The 12,836-nt window shown below is 40.0% G+C and overlaps 1 long non-coding RNA gene and 1 pseudogene across 1 annotated transcript; one reads left to right on the top strand and one right to left on the bottom strand.

The window, feature by feature from the left end:
• The first annotated feature begins 2,863 nt into the window (after positions 1-2,863).
• LOC137083891 (uncharacterized) lies at positions 2,864-3,664 on the top strand. The gene is made up of 3 exons (XR_010906651.1): positions 2,864-2,926; positions 3,031-3,201; positions 3,435-3,664. It is a non-coding gene; the product is annotated as an uncharacterized lncRNA (long non-coding RNA).
• Positions 3,665-12,444: 8,780 nt separating this feature from the next.
• Positions 12,445-12,561, bottom strand: LOC137083993 (5S ribosomal RNA; annotated as a pseudogene).
• Between the last annotated feature and the right edge of the window lie 275 nt (positions 12,562-12,836).

The raw sequence follows: 12,836 nt of genomic DNA, 5'->3' as shown, positions 1-12,836 counted from the left end.
ATTTGTGGTTAATTTTTTTGTTTTTAATGTTTAAAATTTGTCTTGTGTGTTATATGTTTATGTGGAATTTTATTTAAAATTTTAGTATAGCCATCTTGGTCAGGACTCCCTGGGAGAAGAGATTTCTTTTAATCTCAATGGGACCTTCCTGAGGACAAATAAAGGACAAATAAATAAATGAATAATAATAAAGAGAGATGCTGAACAGATGGAGATAAGCATCTCTCTCTCTCTCTCTCTCTCTCTCTCTCTCTCTCTCTCTCTCTCTCTCTCTCTCTCTCTCTCTCTCGATAATTATTTCAAATAAATCCTATAATTCATTCATTCAAATAATTGTAATCTTGTGCACTACTTTATCTCTGTGTTTGATTCAAAGTGGGCTGTAACTGACAAAAATAACCATAAAAATAAAAAAAATCCAGTAACCATAATTGTTACCCTTCCGGTAAAATATCGCACTGCAAACATCAATAACAGCTTATAGTTGTCAAGGTTTGCAAATGACCATGGTATAAGCGGGATGATCCACAACTAGCTGTGCATTAAAGGGTTAGTTCACCCAAAAATGAAATTTATGTAATTAATGTCGTCCACACCCGTAAGACCTCCGTTCATCTTCAGACACAGTTTAAGATATTTTATATTTAGTCCGAGAGCGTATCTAAGTGTATGCACACTATACTGTCCATGTCCAGAAAGGGAATAAAAACATCATCAGAGTAGTCCATATGAGACATCAGTGGGTTAATTAGAGTCTCTTGAATGCCTTGACTTGAATGCACTCACTTTTCGTTGGATGGTTCTTTGCCTCCATGTCGTGCAAAGCTAGCCATGGTTTATCCCTTGCATAATTTAAAACATTTCTCCTTTTATAGAACCTTTTGGCATTAAGGGTTCTCTAAAATTGAGTCAAGAACCCTAAGATTCTATATAGAACCCCATAGAACCTTTTTTTCTAAGAGTGTTCTTTTTTATTTATTTATCAACCTGCAGCTTTATAAAACAATGCAAGTTATTGAAATGAATATATTAACTTAATATTCATCAATGAATCCTGGAAAAAATGATCACAGTTTCCACAGAAATGTCAAGCAGCACAACTGTTTTCAACATTGATAATAATCATAAATGTTTCTTGAGCATCAAATCATCATATTAGAATGATTAGGGAATGATCATGTGACACTGAAGACTGAAGACACTGAAGTTATGATGCTGAAAATTCAGCTTTGATCACAGGAATAAATTACATTTTAATAGAAAACTGTTCTTTGACATATTTTACTTTATTTTTGATCAACATTTTTATTGTCTTAGTGAGCATAAAAGACTTTCAGAAATATAAAAAGCCCGACCCCAAACTTTTGATCGCTATAGTATATGTCCTCATTTAGATCTAGGGAAACATCCATATGTGAAATGTGGGGGAAACTTCTCAGTATAAGACATCAACAGTAGATCACGGCTAGGTAGTTTTAGGGCTATACGTTTGAAGGTATGTTGGCGCGCGCGCGCGTGTGAGTGTGTGTGTGTGTGTGTGTGTGTGTGTGTGTGGGAGGGAGAGTTTTGTGCTCGTATGAGATGGAGGCGTCGCCAGAGTGGCACCAGGTACAGCGCTTTATGAGAGATGGAACACATTAGAGGATTATTGCTTCAGCATGTTTAACCCACACATTATTTCTGTCTCACCGACTTCTATCATAACCAGTGTGCATTGGATGAGTTAGAGGTTAGGTTTAAATTTCACAGATAAAGCTGTACATTTATTTTCATTTTATCTGTGTGTGTGAGTTTGTGTGTGTGTTAGACTGAATGAGTGTGGCCCTGCTGTGCGCATGGAAACTCAAGATAAACAGAGAAATACCGCTAACGAGGTTGTTGGTGGTCGCGTGTACAGTAAAATGTAATCTGCGCGGCTTCATGTTGTGGTGGGCAAAACCCTGAAGAGCTTCCAAAAAGAGTTTGTTTTTGACTGAGGGCTGCAGGGCATGGCATGGAAGAAAATAGCAAAAATGTGTGTCAAGAACTTTAATTGCGGGGCCTAATCTGGAGTGATTCACCCCCGCCCGGCGTCTGGGTGGCAGACAGTGACTCGATCTGTAAACGTGAGCGAAAGGCTCATCACTGTCTCAAAGTAACCCTGTTTGCTCTGGTTTGGTGAACCGTTTCTGTGGGAGTCATTCAACTCAGCTGGTTGGACATATCTCTTCAAATTGAGTTAAATACAGTGCTATTTTAGTATCAATTATATATTTAGTATAGTTTTTATGTTTATATTTAAAGGTGCAGTATGTGAATTTTAGCGGCATCTAGTGGTGAGGATTAGCCTGGATGCCAGCCGTACTCAGCCCCACCCACAGCTCGTACAGCTCAGTCTGGACTTGAGAAAAAGTCGGTTCTCCAGAAAAAAATGGTGTTTGGGGGTAAAATGTGTGTTATTTTGTCAAGGTTTCCTGCTAAAGTTTGCTTTCCCGCTAAAAGTTTTCCTTTGCGTTTTTCACATACAGACGACAACATCGTCAAAATGATCCCGCTCGAATCGGTCTGAATGAACAAAATGTTGGCGTTAATGGGAAGACAAATTAAAAAGTAAGTAAACAACTCAGCCAAAATCAAACTTTAAATGGCCTGCAATCATCATGGTTTTTGAGAGATCAGCTTGGTAAAATTAGAGTTACATTTCTGTATCTGTGAACAGTGTTTACTCAGCTTTATGACTGATGATCTGAAAATAAGTCACATTTTAAAGGTGTCATGAACTGGTTTGTAAAAAAAGTTATACTGTTGTCTGAGGTCAACAAAGATGTTCGTGTGATTTTTACATTCAAAAACATTATAACTAATAAGTAATAAGCTATTTTCTACACTGGTTTTGAGGCTCTCTCCTGAACGCTGGGTGTTGATGGGCGTGCAGCACTGGAGACTTGTAAGTAAACGCCCACAGCTAGGATTGGAGAAGATTTGAAACACAATGATTTATTTCTCATCGACCCGCGATTGATTGAAATATTATTTTTACATTACACATAGCCTGCAAGATCAGACGATATAAGCGCGAACCGCGCGCGCACATACACGCTCGGCCCGCGCCGCCCTTCAGATGTCAACTCGAGAGAGAGAATAGCAGAACAAGAATGGAATAAGAGATTCATCGGCCTGCCGGGCCCTGGCCCATACGTGTCTGAGTCCAGCGTGCTAAAGGTATGCTCTGTTAGACACGTACACATAAGCAAAACGATCAAGAGCAATGCAGTTGTCACAGAGACGCCAGGCTCCCACGTCACAGACACACAGCGCACGCTTTCACCGGAATACTAATCACTCACACTGCAACCCATCACCACCCCAATCACCCACAGTATAAGACTCACACACACACAGTATTTGTCCAGTCTCGTTTGAGAAAGGTACTAACCTCTTCTGCTTACCTTAAGGACTCCCCCCGATGATACTTTCCCGTCTCCAGTGTCTTCTCCCCAGTCTCCAGCGATCTCCAGTGTCCATCGTGTGTGTGTTTAGTGTTCTCCATCGTTCCTCTCCTGCGAATACTCCTACGATCTCCAAGTGCACCCTGAGAATCAAAGACCAGAACCCTCACCAGCATATCTTCACTCCGTCAAGTTATTACTCTACCGGTTGCTCAATAAACCTGAATAACTCATCATCTTGTCTCCGTAGAATCTGTACCGTAACAGCAGTACTATCACATATAAAAACATATTTTACTCACGTAAGTGTGTTGCACCATTCCTGTCGGATCCAAATCCAGCATCGACCAGAGATTTTTTTTACAAACGTCGTGAACTGAAGTGAACATGTCTTCCCCCCTTGAGCTGGAACTTCATTAAAAATAAAGCAACCACTCATTCCTAATATTAGGACCAGAAGGAAGCTTATGCAGCGACTGTGTTCTTCCACAATCAGGAATAGTGCAATATCTTAATCTTCCTCGGCATGTTTATTGTTGTTGACCAGCTAGCACAAGCCCTCCATGAGTCGGTGGGCGGGGCTACTGGATTAGACGCGCTGTAGAGGTGTGTGTTTCTTCGCTCACTGACGTCAGTATGAAGCACAGGACCGTTTGCGGAGCCTGGTGTCTATAAAAGCTTTTCTTTGACTAAAAAGGAAGTTTTCAGCTCTGAAACTTAGAGGATATTCTTATATTACAATGACCTTTATATATCAAAAGCTCAAGCCTCAATTCATCACCCCTTTAACTTAACAACATTAAGTGTAACTGGGACATGCATTTATATTTGGTTTATAAAGAAAATTGAATTGAATTTTTTTGAGGTATTATAAAGATGTAAACTGTATAGTATTATTACTATTTTTTGATATTGTTGTGAATTTAAATCAAATTGTGAGTTGTAAAAGTGTTTTGTGTTTTCTCAGTATCTGTGTCACCACACACACACAGACAAGGAAGCAGGCAGTGAGTAAGCTGGGTGTTGCAGGGAGAAAACCCAATTCTATTTACAGACCATCGCAAAGGGTTTGCGGAGCTCTGACGTCAACTTACCAGTCGCCACACAGCCAAAACGGAAAGCTGTTGCATGCAGCTAAAAGTAGACACAGCAGTGTGTAAACATGATTAATGTAAGAGTACCAAAAATATACAGATTCCTTTCACCCCTGTCTGAACTTTATCTTTTAGAAAACAGCAAATTCTATTTAGCTGCAGTATGACCCAATTAGTAAAACACAATGTTAAGAAATCAATGTTGTCTATTTCTTAGCGGTACACTTGACATGTCTGATTAAAACAAAACCTGGTGCGATTGCTCTGATAGTTCGGTTCATTTGAATAAGTGTGAACGCTGCCATCTGAACCCTAGTGCGCAAGTGGACTGAGAACGCTGAAAACACGAGTTTTGATCCACTTCCAAACGAACTCTGGTGATGATTGACTGAAATATGAACGCAACGACATCTGAGGATCTGTTTACGCCTGGGGTAAAAGGGTTAGTTCACCCAAAAATGAAAATTATTTAATTAATTACTCATGTACCCTCATGTTGTTGGACACATGCAAGACCTTCGTTCATGTTCGGAACACAAATGAAGATATTTTTGTTAAAAGCTGAAGAAAGGCTTCAGAAAGGCCTCCATTGGCATTCAGTATATTCCCACTGACCCACTCACAAGACCCATAAAGGCACTGAAAACATCGAGACAAAGTCCATCTCACTACAGCGGCTCTACAATAATGTTACGAAGCGACGAGAATAGTTTTTGTGCGCAAAAAAAATCAAAATAATAACTTTATCCGCCAAGTTATTGTCTTCCGTGTAGGTCTCGGACATGATCCCACGCGATAGCGGCTCCTTCTCTTCCGGGTCATGAACGGCAGATCTGCATCATATTCTTGCGCATGCGTCAAGTTCACATCAATAACTTGGTGGATAAAGTCCACAAAAGATGAGGAAGACAGATCCCGTTAACACCGGTGTGCTAATCCGTCCCTTTTGTCTTCTTTCAACCACTTCTGTCCGGTCAAATGTAAATGGCTATGGACTGCATTTATATAGCGCTTTTATCCAAAGCGCTTTACATTCTTGCCTCACATTCACCCATTCATACACTGACGGCGATGTCAGCCATGTAAGGCCCCCATCCAGCTCGTCGGGAGCAGCTGGGGTTAGGTGTCTTGCTCATGGACACCTCGACACTTGGTCAGGTGGAACCGGGGATTGAACCACCAACCTTCTGGTTTGTAGACAACCTACATGAACCACTGAGCCACTGCAAAATGTGCTTTACGTGTTGGAGCTCAAAGCGTTTTAGATCCCGTTTACACGTGTATTTAGTGTCGTCCACTTGTGATCAGATCGACCAAAACGCATCTTAAAACATGATGTGATGTCACAAGATGTGTGTGACAGAGAGATTACTGCCACTGGTTTTGACTCCTTACACATTCTCAACTGGTCAAAATGTCGTCATATGTAGCTATACGCATATAGTGAGAATGTTTAGTCCAGAGCACAGCATTTTTGGGATGTTCGGTAAGTTCCGTTGCCAAATATACGTCATAAAATTATTACTATTTTTGGGTCATAGTTAAAAATGACGATTAATGATTTGGATCGCATGTCAAACCGCCAAACTGTGATCCGAATCATGAATCGATACACTGATTCATAACGGTTTGAAGTTTTGTTTTGAAATCGGCCCATCACTTTAAGTCGTTATTTCGTTGGGTTTTTTTCGCGCACAAAAACTATTCTCATTGCTTCATAAAATGATTGTAGAGCCGCTGTAGTGAGATGGGCTTTGTAACGACGTCTTTAGTGCCTTTATGGGTCTTGAGAGAGGAAATGACATTGGTGTCAATGAAGGCCTTTCTGAGCCATCGGATTTCAATACTAATATCTTCATCTGTGTCTGAAGATGAACGGAGGTCTGACGGGTGTCGAACGGCATGAGGGTGACTGGAATAATTATCTGTGCATAAGTTAAGCATTAATTAATGCATATAAGTGCACCCATATTGTAAAGTGTTACCAATATTTCATATTATGGGCACACTTTAGTTTAGAGTCCATACGTTGAGCCCTCAAACAATCAACCCCAGACAATAATTTAAAGCCCAGTGTCCACAAACAAACATACAAAAATAAGCTTTTCTATGTTCCATCCAGAAAAACAGCCTGACTGGCTAAATGGTTTGACTATGCCTTGTGCGGAGAGACTGATGTGGCGTTTTCATGGGAGAACTGAAATATACATGCTGTTTAATTACATCTGATATGGTACTGTTTCCGATTTTGGCCATTACAGCATACGAGGTCTGACCACAATAAAGCACTGAGCAGCGTTTAGTGGTTCTGACTGAGACTCTGGTGTTTTGCTGTTGTCTGACCACTCAGCCATGACCCACCCCTCCGTCTCCCCACCGGCCGTCCTGCCCAGAGAGCGAGGGGGCACGCTGAGGGCCCAAACCTCGCAATTTGTCTTCCACTGGCTTGGAGTCGCACTAATGAGTCAGACTTGCGAAACCCCAAACCTTTGGTGGGGGGGAAAGAAGGACGTCACCACATTTGGCCCGGTTTATGTGAGCGTGGGAGAGAGAATTTTTAGATGATGAGTTTAGTCAGGGTGCACACACGACCAGAGGGCAATTCACCTTTTAAAAGACTCTTCCGATGAATACCAGGGGAAAATCAACACATTTGTATTGAGAGTTTCTCAGGTTTCTGGACGAAAATGACAGGGTGAGCGGAACAATCGTGTCCCCGCATCTGACATCTTTCCACTCTCTCCTGTTGCTCCCAGAAGGGTCTGGAAAGCGGGAAATATTCTCTACCGAAGCCAGACAGTTGGAAAACTGATTTTGTGGGGTAACGGGATCACCATGCCACATCACAATTCAGACATGTCAAAGGATAGACACACTTCTCTTAAAGTCTTACAGAGCTGACATCACAAGCTTAAAGAGCTTGAAATATAGGACGCTGACAGGGAGAGGAGAATGAGTGATTACGCTAATGATAAAAATGAAGGGTGTGTGTTATAAGATGTAGGCTAAGATACCCCATTTGTAGAGACACCCAGAGACATACAGTCTGGCCCCTAATGCTCCCAATGATGAGGGAGATGTGCCTGACCTCAAAGGCAGCTCGGAGCCAAAGCCATGTGTAACATTACATTTTCGGCTGCTGGCTTTGCGGTGGGGGCTCCTCTCGCGCTCATGACATCACTTTCCCTGCCGCCTGCGTGCACACTCTCGCAAATATAATGAAATTATACGTCTGGTTCGTGGTGCAAACATGTTGTGATTCGGTGCGGCATTTTGCCCTAGACGTGTGCTTTCGCGGGAGTTGCTAACTTTTGCTCTCACCACTGAGAGTTCAAGGTCGGTTGAGAAAACGAGGGCAGGGGTCATTTCGAGTGGTGTGACGTGAAATAAATCGGAGCTCTGGTCCATCTGCTCCAGATGTGGGCAGCCTCATTATCATGAGGTGAATTACAGTAAAACATTACCAATCTCGGGCCTGTAATGAGCTTTGCAGATGTGGCTCAAACTTGTGGTCTTGTTTCCCCACTGAGCACTCATTCCGAAAGCTCATTTTACCTGGTTAACATGCCCCTCGGGCTCAGGCAGGGACAGGACAGCGAGAGAAACCCTCATCAACGGCATGCATTGCTTAAGAGAAATAATGCTTTCAATATCATTGCACAGGTGCTCACCGACATTGTCTGAGATAAGTGAAATCGCCTTCACAGAGTTCACATGCACAGCCAGCAGTATCAGAGCTTGTGGTTGCTATTTCTGTAAAGGATTGTTCAGTTTTAGACGCATCTGTCATTTCGGTTTCATCTCAAAGGTCAGCGTCACCAGCATTAGCTGGATATTTTTTTGTCTACTCTTAAAGATAATGGCATAGATTTACTTTAACATCCATAGAACCTTTCCATTCCACAAAAGGTAGCACGAAGAGGTTCTTTTGAAAGGTTCTTTGAGGAACTCGGAATGGTTTGTCTATGGCATTGCTGTGAAAACTTCCTTTTAAAACCTTTTTTGGGACATTTAGCTACAACAGAGAACAGTATCTTGAGCTGAGAGGCAGTGCCCACAAGCCTGAAGCTCAAACCTTTGCCAGCTTAGTTCCCATGATCCTGGGAGCTTGGGAAACCCTCAATTGATGACTGAAAAGTCTGTACATAAGCAAGCGGCATATGTATCTCTTATTAAAAACTTTAGGCAAAAATGTCAAAATCGAAGAAAGATCTGATGTGATGTTCTTTCGAACAAAATCAGGCCAAAACAAACTTCATTGGAGTTTGTTTGGGGAGTTTGAAAAAGCTTACTTTCCAGTTCTGGCTGCTAAACACCTTTGTACTACCATTAATCAGCGGAGTCTGTAGAGGTCTGCGAGTGAAAGCATGAACACACAGGAGAGCTGCTTTAAAGTAGAAATTAAGTTGTACTTCTAATTAAATGAGATACCGAGACAGTTTTTCACATTTAATACGGTAATGCTGCTTGATTTTAAGCTATCTATTGTGTAAAATTTAACCTGTTAACCGTCACGAGGACGAGGACGTGCTGAAGCTCTCTTTGCTTAAATTAGCTCAAAATTACTATCAGGTGTAAGTAATTACCTTGACAAACTATACATCATTAAAAAGATCTAAGACTAAAGTTTAATTTTTTTTTACCTCTGTTTTATTCTCAAAGTCTTATAGTGACCGTAATGTGTTAATATGTGCCAGGAGTTATGAATATGATCATGGGCTTCGCTACCTTTTGATTGTATTATGCGCGTCATTTGCTCCCATTTATAAAAAAACTCCTCTGTGGTTGTCATGAAGACACTCGACAAAACAACTTCCCTCAGGGCTTTTACTTCAAATGTGTGCAGATGTGGAGAAATATTGATAGATTCTCACATGTTTGAGTCAAATTTCTATACAGAGAAGTATTATTTATTAAATCTTTATCCAAAATCCGCGGATGTATGATTATGAGCGCAGTAGACTGTGATATGCTGTGTTTTCAATTCATTCTGGCAGCCGGAGGGCGCTGGAAAGCTGTACTACTGAAAATTCACTCCATATGGAACACATGAAGAATAGACACACCATGTGACATTCAGGAAGTATCTGACATTTCCAAAACAGCTTCCAGAGATCGTTAGATCGCTATTTTATGCAGACACAATCGCGGCAATATATGGTTGGTCTGTGTTCTTTATGCCATGTTGGGTGGTTTCATAATAGATGATATTTATAATGCAATGCTATTCCACATAGCTTTTAGCATTGTATATTTTCTGTCAGATTTTTTGACCCGAAGCTATATGAGATCACATATTGTTATATAAAACACTCTACATATAAATTATAAAGTGATATGAAGCAAGTTTTGAATAAAACATGATTTTAATCGTATAAATTGTTGTTTTGCTGGTGTGCTAAGCTAACATGCTAGCTTGCCCTAGATGCACCTGCCACTGAGTAAATACTTATTTTTATGAACATTTTCTAAATGTAAAACTACTGAAATGCTTATTTGGACGAAATGCATTCGATAGAGTCTCAGTGAGGGTAAAGTGAGAGGTTCGATTTAGAAATGAGGTTTGAATAGAACAGTTTGAATAGAGAATCGTTAGTAATTATAATGCAGACAAAAGAATAATAATTAGAGCCATAACCAGTCCGCAGAAGTGTGAATGCCGGGGAGACAAACTGAATGGGGCAGTTTGCACCTCTAAACAATAGAGGCAATATAGCGAATGAAAGCTCAGAAGACATGGCAATAAACATCAGTTGATATTTCAGCGATATCTCAAAATAAAATCACATGAAACGATCTTGTAAAACGTTTAATAAAATTCAGAGTTTTAGACTGATCATCTTCAGATCTGAAATATAACATGGTCAGACTTGTGGCTTTAGCTGTAGTGCATTTCTAGATTTCTCCAAGGCCCACTTCAATTTTATTTTCATAAAGATATTTCATACAAATAACTTTACAAAACTTTGAAGCTTATTATAGCTTTTTTGATTATAAAAAATATTATCATTTTGACTTTACAGTAAACAGCTAGGTGTCTGCTTTCAAATGAGACCATAATTATGCTTTTAGAGCAAAGGATTCACAAACTGTATTTGTTTTAGTCTGAGTATACATTTCTTAGGATTTTTTCAAAATTTGGAAGTCAGCTTAACAGAATAAATAAATAAATGTCTCATGACTTTACTAGAATGTATAATTACAAAGCTGGCCAAACATATCCACATTGCTATAATCAGATTAATTACTTATGCCTTATTAAAAAAATGCTTTTAGTGAGGGTGGCATCAGATGTTCAATAACAGTAGCTGTACTGCTGGTCACAAATGTCATTTTACCCCTAAAAGCTAAGAATGAAAAATGACTTTTTTTTGTGAGTATATTGGGGCCTTTAGTCCATTTAAGGGTCCATTTAAAAAGTTTAAATCTTAAAAAAAAAAAAAAAAAAAAAAAATGCAAAAGTCTGTCAACTGCACACAGTTCCATATCATTTTGCCAAATTATTTAAATTATTTCAAAGGTCCTACAACAGCAAATGAACCCAAATCCACAAAGACATTTGACTTGAAGTGGCGATGCTTTGCGTTGTGGCCTTATTGCCACCTTGGTATTACTGAATTATTAGTAACACTTTATTTTACAGTGTCCTTGTTACACGCTACATGTACTTACTGTTCTGTAGCAATAACAGCAAATTACTCATAATTACATGTCACCAGGGCTTGACATTAAAGGGTTTTGTTTTTCAAAGCTAATTGTTTTTCAAAGTTACCAGACACTCAGCATTTTCACTGGCCAAAATATTGTTGTTGGCACTATGTAAATGACCACTGTACATAACCAAATCAAGTCTAATTGAAATGTATAATAAGGTTGTGTGTAAAGCTCCTTAATCTAGACAGAGAAATAGTTTTTTGCCTGTGAAATTTATATCTATATTTTAAGGTGATATGACAGTTTATTTTATTAAATATCACAAATCTAAAATGGGTGCATCATTACTGACATCTGGATGAATACTTTACTGTTGGTTTTGTGTTTGTAAGTAATTCACTTGAAATGCTATTGTAGTTAGCGTGTGTACCAATCAGTGTTGCCACAGTTACTTTGAAAAAGTAATCTGATTACTGAATACTCCTTTAAAAAGTAACTTACTTTCTTTACAGATTACTTGATTTTAAAAGTAAATAAGTAAGATTACGAGTTACTTTATTAGTTACATTACATTATGTTACATTATTGCAGTGGTATGTGGGATAGAATGAGTGCACTCGATTATGTCCACTATGGTTTTGAACCCCACTACAAATTGCTGTCCCCTCAAATAACACCCTAATTAAAGGGAATAGGGGCAAATTCGGATTCAGCCTGAGTATACTTTGGAGGCGTGTGGACACGACTACACGCGAGATGCGGAAATTGAAGTGTAACCAGCCCTTAAACCTATAGTAAGTGCATGTTATATTAATAATAATAATGTGTTCAATTTATATAGCGCTTTTCAAGGCACTCAAAGCGCTTTACATAGAAGGGGGGACTCTCCTCAAACCACCACCAATGTGCAGCTCCACCTGGATGATGAGATGGCAGCCATATTGCGCCAGAACGCTCACCACACACCAGCTGATTGGTGGAGAGGAGACCGATTGATGAAGCCAATCAGGATATGGGGATTATTAGGAGGCCATGATGGACAGGGGCCAATGGGCAAATTTGGCCAGGATGCCGGGGTTACACCCCTACTCTTTTTCCGAAAGACATCCTGGGATTTTTAATGACCACAGAGAGTCAGGACCTCGGTTTAACGTCTCATCCAAAAGACGGTGCTCTTTGTCAGTATAGCGTCCCCATCACTATACTGTGGCGTTAGGACCCACACAGACCACAGGGTGAGCGCCCCCTGCTGGCCTCACTAACACCTCTACCAGCAGCTACCTGGTTTTCCCAGTTGGTCTCCCATCCAGGTACTGACCAGGCTCAGCCCTGCTTAGCTTCAGTGGGAAACCAGTCTTGGGCTACAGGGTGATATGGCTGCTGGTTGTTCATTAATTTTACTCAGTACTTAACTGTATAATTACACCGTAACAAGGACACCTTAGAATAACGTATAACCAATTAATTTTCAATAACTGAATGTCCTGTGTTCAGCTTTTCCTTAATTACTTATAATTTACCGTTTTTGGCTGCTATTGGCTATTTATTGACTCTAGTGGCAATCTAGCTTAAATAGTACATGCATTAGTGGACCTCATCATCTTATAATGTCATAGTTGGTGGACTGAGAAGGATAACCAAGATAATGGGATTCATCTTC

This window comes from Pseudorasbora parva, chromosome 7, assembly GCF_024679245.1.
Source record: "Pseudorasbora parva isolate DD20220531a chromosome 7, ASM2467924v1, whole genome shotgun sequence".
Classification (NCBI taxonomy): Eukaryota; Metazoa; Chordata; class Actinopteri; order Cypriniformes; family Gobionidae; genus Pseudorasbora; species Pseudorasbora parva.
This window is presented reverse-complemented; position numbering and strand designations above follow the sequence as displayed.